The sequence below is a fragment of the Tamandua tetradactyla genome, chromosome 14 (assembly GCF_023851605.1).
Source record: "Tamandua tetradactyla isolate mTamTet1 chromosome 14, mTamTet1.pri, whole genome shotgun sequence".
Lineage (NCBI taxonomy): Eukaryota > Metazoa > Chordata > Mammalia > Pilosa > Myrmecophagidae > Tamandua > Tamandua tetradactyla.
This window is the reverse complement of record NC_135340.1, coordinates 33,497,768-33,503,969: the sequence shown is the minus strand read 5'-3', so window position 1 is coordinate 33,503,969 and position 6,202 is coordinate 33,497,768. Positions and strand designations below refer to the sequence as shown.

Genomic DNA, 6,202 nt, shown 5'->3' with positions numbered 1-6,202 from the left:
GTGGTAGGTGGGAATATTTATAAATATATTTCTTAGCCACCTCACTCAACTCTTAGCAGACTGCAGAAAGGCTTTTGGACTAATGATTAATTTACAGATAGTTTGCTATGAGTCTCCCTGCCACACATCCATGGTTTCACTAAATTAAACATCATCACTCCCTGTTTCTTTAAAAACACGGAAAGTTAGTGTTATTGACAAATGGATGGAAAAATAGAAGTTGCATAAATAATTAATTGCCTAAACCTCTCATCTGGTTGAGGATAGGATCTATTCAAGATCCCTCAAATTATTTTTAAAAGGTAGATGAAATTGGCAATTGGACCAGAAGAATGCCCCCTCATTGCTGGGTTATGAGTGTTAGTTATTGGCTGGCTGGCCTGTTCTCATGGGGAAAGTCCTTAGGTTAAATTAAGTTTTAAACATGTGAAGAAGAAAGGTCATCTTGAGCCCAATATCTCAGCTGGCTTTTATTAGTTCCTCCACTTTATGCATCAGAAGCAAGTCAACTCTTGCCTGATCTGTTTTCTTCATGACAGGCAATGGAATGAGATGGCAGCATGGCTATATATATTTCCAGTTATTCTTAAGAACAAGTTAGAAAAAAGAGAGGATAGTTACTATGCAACTGTTTTATCTTACTTAGGTGACAAATTATCCAATGAAGAAAAAATTGTCTTTGTCAGAATGTGCTGAGTCAGTACACAGCTTGGATCTAGACTCAATCTTTAAATGTTCATCATGTTTGGTGTATCAGTTTCCTATTGGTGCTGCAACAAGGCTACCAATGCTTTGTAGCTTAAGACAACAGAATTTGTTGTTTTGTAGTTTTGGAGGCCACAAGTCTAAACTGATTTTACTGGGACAAAATCAAGTCATCAGTGAAATTGGGCTTCTTTTGGTTCCTCTCAGGAACAATCTGTTCCTCTCTTGTTTCAGTCTTGTGGCTGCTCACTGAGTGCAGTGCTACCATCTCTGTCTCCGTGACCTCACTGCCTTGTCTTCTATTGTTAAATAGCCCTCTTTCTCCATCTTATAAAGATGATGTGAACAGGTGGCTGCACTTATAGCTGTGGAGACCTGGATTTTCATACCCCAGAAAAGTGTGTTCTTTAATCTTAATCCTCCTTGTGGGTATGAACCCATTGTATGTAAGACTTTCTGATGAAGTTAAGGTGCGGTTCATCTGAATCAGGATGGGTCTCAATCTTATTATTAAAGGCCTAATAGAGAAGGCCACAGAGAGAAAGCCATGGGGAATCATCTGAACACAGGAAGTCAACAGAATCCTGAGGAGAAAGAGAACTTGCCATGTACATTGCCTTGTGAAAGAAAAACCAAGGAGTAAGGGTTGCTCTCAGCTAACCCCAAATTGACACAGTCTTTGTGTAGGAAGCATTGCCTTGTGATACCTTGAGTTTGGACTTCTATCCTCAAAACTATGAGCCTATGAATTCCCATTGCATAAACTAACTCATTGAGTGGTATTTGTTTTGACAGCTAGGGAACTGAAATTAGGGCATGCCTGGATAATACAGAGCAATTTCCATTACAGGTTCTTTAACTAAATCACAGTTTTAAAGCCTTTATTTTTTTCTTGGAGCCATATAAAATAACATTCACAGATTAGGATGAGATATTTTTGATCATTTCATCTACCACAGTTGGCCAAGGCTGGTGTTTTCCTTTCTTAGTGGAGAAAATAATATATGTATATATACATGTTAGACAGAATCCAGTCAGGAAAATAGAAACCACATCAATTATTTTTTATTTTCTCAGTATTTAAAAGTATTTATTTTTTAAATTATCAAATAATAAAATTGATTTTACAGAGATATTAACTGTGAAATTTGAATTTTAATTCATTGTAGAAACTTGTGTAGCTATCAAAAAATCATTATACTGAAGAGTTCCATGCCCCCAAAACTCTCTAATGCTTTTCATTTTTAGTCACAAACCCACTTCAAGTCCTTGCAAATCCTAATAAATTATTTTATATTTTTATGTTCTTGAGAATATCATATGAATATCATATGAATGGAACCTTTGGTTACTGGCTTCTTTTACTCAGCATGATGTGTTTGAGATTCACTAAATTTGCTTTGTACATCTAAAGTTCATTTCCTTTTTTTGTTGAGTAATATATATATATGTATATAATTGTATAGATACCACAGGTTCTGTGTTTACCTATTGAAGGCCTTTAGGGTTGTTTCTAATTATTAATGATTATCAACAGAGCTGTTGTAAACATTCTGGTATAAGCTTTTGTATGAACGCAGGCTTTCATTTCATCTAGGGTAAATACCTAGAAGTGAGATTGCGAGATGACATGACAATTGTATGTTTAATTTGAAAAGAAACTGCCTAACTTTTCTAGAGTGTATTGTTATTTTGCATGACTACTGTCCATGTATAAGAGTTCTCCTTGCTTCACTTCTTCACTAGCATATGGTAGTGTCAGTATTTTTTATGTTAGTATTCTAATATATGTGTAATGATAGCTCATCATTGTTTTAATTTGAATTTCCTTATTGGCTAATGGCATCAAACATCTTTCAGGTACTTATTTGCCTTTCGTAAATTTTCTTTGATGAATGGAATGTTCAATTTTTTATCCATAAACAATTTCTACTGTTGAAACTTTTAAAATGAATATATCTTCTCTCTATGTTACACATATTTATTTAATATATATAGTTCTTTATCAGATATGTGATTTATAAATATTTTCTCCTAGATTTGGCTTGTCATTTCATTCTCATAATCTCCATCAGAGGAAAATCTCTTCATTTTGATAAAGTTGATTATCAGTTTGCTATTTTACAAATTGTGGTTTTAGTTTCATATCTAAAAATTCTTGCCTGATCTCAGACAGGAAGATTTCCTTCTATGCGTTCTTCTGAAATTTTTATAATTTTATGTTTCACATTAAATCGTGATCCACTGTGAGTTAATTTTTATGTGAACTATGAAAGGCAGGTCAAAGTTCTTCTTTTAAATTTATTAGTAAGAGAACAAAGTGGAATACCCAGAAATATATAACATCCTGCCACTTAAGTGAGAAGATATTATGAAAAAGACAAGCAACAAAGAATGCAAAGGGAAGTATGGAAATCAGTGGTCCCCATCACCTAGGACAGTGCTACACCAATGGTCTGGGTGGAGGGGTCTATTTCATGAAATTCAATGTTTGCTTCGAGATTTACATCAGCCCTTCACTTCCATGAACTGTTTGCTTCTGACAATTATCTTGGGAAACGCAGTTCAATTTTTCAATCTGTGCTGTTTAAAGGTAATTGACGTCATGTTACTTGGGAAGCATTTATGAAGGATCAATTCCCAGCATTTTGTCTGTTGAACTCTTGGTAAGGAGTACCTGATGAGGTCATTTCCACAAGGGTCAATGACAGCCTTTCCCTGGATTTTTTCCAGACCACCAGGTCACCTAAGGTTTGGTCATATAAAGGCAGATGAGGTGAAAGACCAAGAGAGGCAACCCTTATCTGCTGATGATAGGACTAAGTATCATGGTTTTATTTATCTAGTTCAGTCTGTAAAAGATATGAATAAGTATGGAATGGGAAATTCCAAGTTACATGGGCCCACTGGTGACCAGTTCATAGTAAAACAATCTGTGATTTAAGGAGGGAGAAGAATGGAAGTCCCAATCGCTGAGGGTAAGAATGCATTAGCCACGGGAGTCCAAGGGTGTCTGCTATGATGACTAGCTTCAATTTTAATGTTTCATTTGTTCTGTTCACTTTTCCAGAATTTTTTCTAGCTTTTATAGTATATTTATACTGTGGGCCTTTGTCCTTATGATAAAAGTACACATATATTTGATGTGTACTTTTAATAGGGACGCAGGTTCTCCCTCTGCAGATTAAGAAATCTTGCAAAGTATTTAGAAGTTGTGAGTCTCATAAAAGTCATTCTGGCTACCACTAGATGAATTTATAATAAAAAATTTGACATGTCCAAGAGAGAGACACAGGTGCAGCTATTTGAATTTATTTGGCTTCTGATAAGGGATTGGGTTTTATAAAGTAGACTAGCATAGTGATTGAATAACCACACTTGAATATTTACTTTTTAGTTTTTGTGATAAGCCCTATCAAAAAAAGTTGTCAGGATTTTTAATGTGAATGTCTAAAAGATCTGTACTGAACATGGATACTTATTGGATGACAGAAGCACAATCATCAGATTTCCCTGGATTGAGAAGAACAGTAGAGTTAAATAATATGTGAAGAATAATTTAATAATTTTTCATATTTAGTCAATTAGAAGAAAATATTGGATTTTTTAGTCAGTTTGCAATGTATGTGCTACCATCAGATTTAATGGTAAATTCAGAATAGGCTATGATCAGGGGTATTTGTTGCTTGCCATACAGTTCGACTAATATTCCTAGATCACAAGCCTAACTTTAATGATCATACAAAAAGAAAGGCTTATCACAATCAATGATTCTATAACTTTAGCTGGTCTTTGGAAATTATGGGCTGACTTAGAATATATTCCTGTCATCTTGAGATATGGAATATAGTGGCTTGCTCTGGCTCCTTTAGGATTCCAGTTGTCTTAATGGGGAAACTATTAATTCCAAGTCTTGAAAACCTAATGAACAAACCCTGGTGTCAGATGTGGCCTTTCTTAGTAAGGCTGGGCTGTCAAGACTCCATAGGGAAGTAAAGAGCTTTTTTATATCAGGACTTAGTATCTGAGGGCTCCACTCTAAATTTTCAGCAAAAAGAGGTTAGTTTTTGCTACTGTTTGACCACAACACAGACAACAAAACAAGCACTTGCAGTGAGGATGGAGATTTCTATGTAATTAATTAGAGAAGGTTGCATGGAGCAGATCCCAGGTGTTAGTAGGTTCAAAGGGGTCACAGGGATTAGTATGAATCACAATGAATTTTTTTACAATGTGAATAAATTTCAGTTTAGGTTGAATTTCACCATACACAGGTCTGAAAATACATGATTATTATATCTTAAGTTGGTTCTATAATCCATTGCATGTAGAATTTTTTGCTTTTCCCTGCCCCCTGTTCTGTCATACATGCAATGACTGAACACAGCAGTTGGTCGAATCATCAATCCTCCTTTCAATATAAAATTTCACTTGTTTATTTCCAGATGTGATTGTTATCACATTAAGGGTTGGGTTGGACTACATTCTCAGTCAGTACACAGAGGACTTTGACATGACACACACTAATGGGCTGTACCAGGAAACCCCTGCTTCCTGTTCTGAGGCAGCAGCAGCACAGAGCTCACTATTTCTTTCTTTCCTTGTAAGGTTCACCTCAGTGAAGAGGTGAAGAACCCTGAAATCGATGAAGAAGCCAGTATCAAAGGAAGAGATCTAACATGTCATTCCTCAGTTTGCTGAAGGTGGTCATGGCTTCAGTGTGGCTAGGTAGGGGTGGCTCCAGTGAAAGTGAGCTTCTCTATGACTTAATTTCTGGGGGCACAGGCAGTGGCTTCTGAGAATTTTGGGAAGGACAGGTAACAGAGTGCTAAAACAGTATTGTCTTGTCCTCTACCACTGATATTTTAAACCTTCTGATGCTGTGCTTTTCCTTTCAGGATCCAGTGCTGCCCAGAAGGTGACTCAAACCCAACCAACAATCGTGGTGCAGGAGAAGGAGACTGTGACCCTGAACTGCACATATGATACTGGGGAAAGTAATTATGGTCTCTTTTGGTACAAGCAACCAAGCAGTGGAGAGATGATTTTTCTCATTCGTCAGGACTCTTATAACCAGCAAAATGTGAGAGAAGGCCGCTTCTCATTGAACTTCCAGAAAGCCACCAAATCCATTAGCCTTGTCATCTCAGCTTCACAGTTGGGGGACTCAGCTGTGTATTTCTGTGCAATGAGGGAGCCCACATTGAGAGACCTGCTAGAGAGAGGTGTACAAAAACCCCAGGGCTTTGCTCAAGACACCTGACTGCTTAGGGACCAAAGGGAGATCACCATCACAGACAGGAAGTGGCTAGGGCTGTGGTAGCACAGGCATAGAACTAGAAAAAGAATGCTTATTCTAAGAAAATACTTGTTGACCTCATAGACATAATCCAGAATTACAATTTATTAAAAACATCCTTACCCATGAATCATTGGTTTAAGGTTAGACATCCAGAATTTCTGACTGACAAAAAACACAAAAGCAGCCAAAAGAAGA

At 36.6% G+C, this 6,202-nt stretch overlaps 1 long non-coding RNA gene across 1 annotated transcript; it reads left to right on the top strand.

Annotated features, from left to right (window-relative positions):
- The first annotated feature begins 3,411 nt into the window (after positions 1-3,411).
- LOC143654890 (uncharacterized) lies at positions 3,412-6,202 on the top strand. Its single transcript, XR_013162020.1, has 3 exons — positions 3,412-3,683; positions 5,314-5,433; positions 5,604-6,202. It is a non-coding gene; the product is annotated as an uncharacterized LOC143654890 (long non-coding RNA).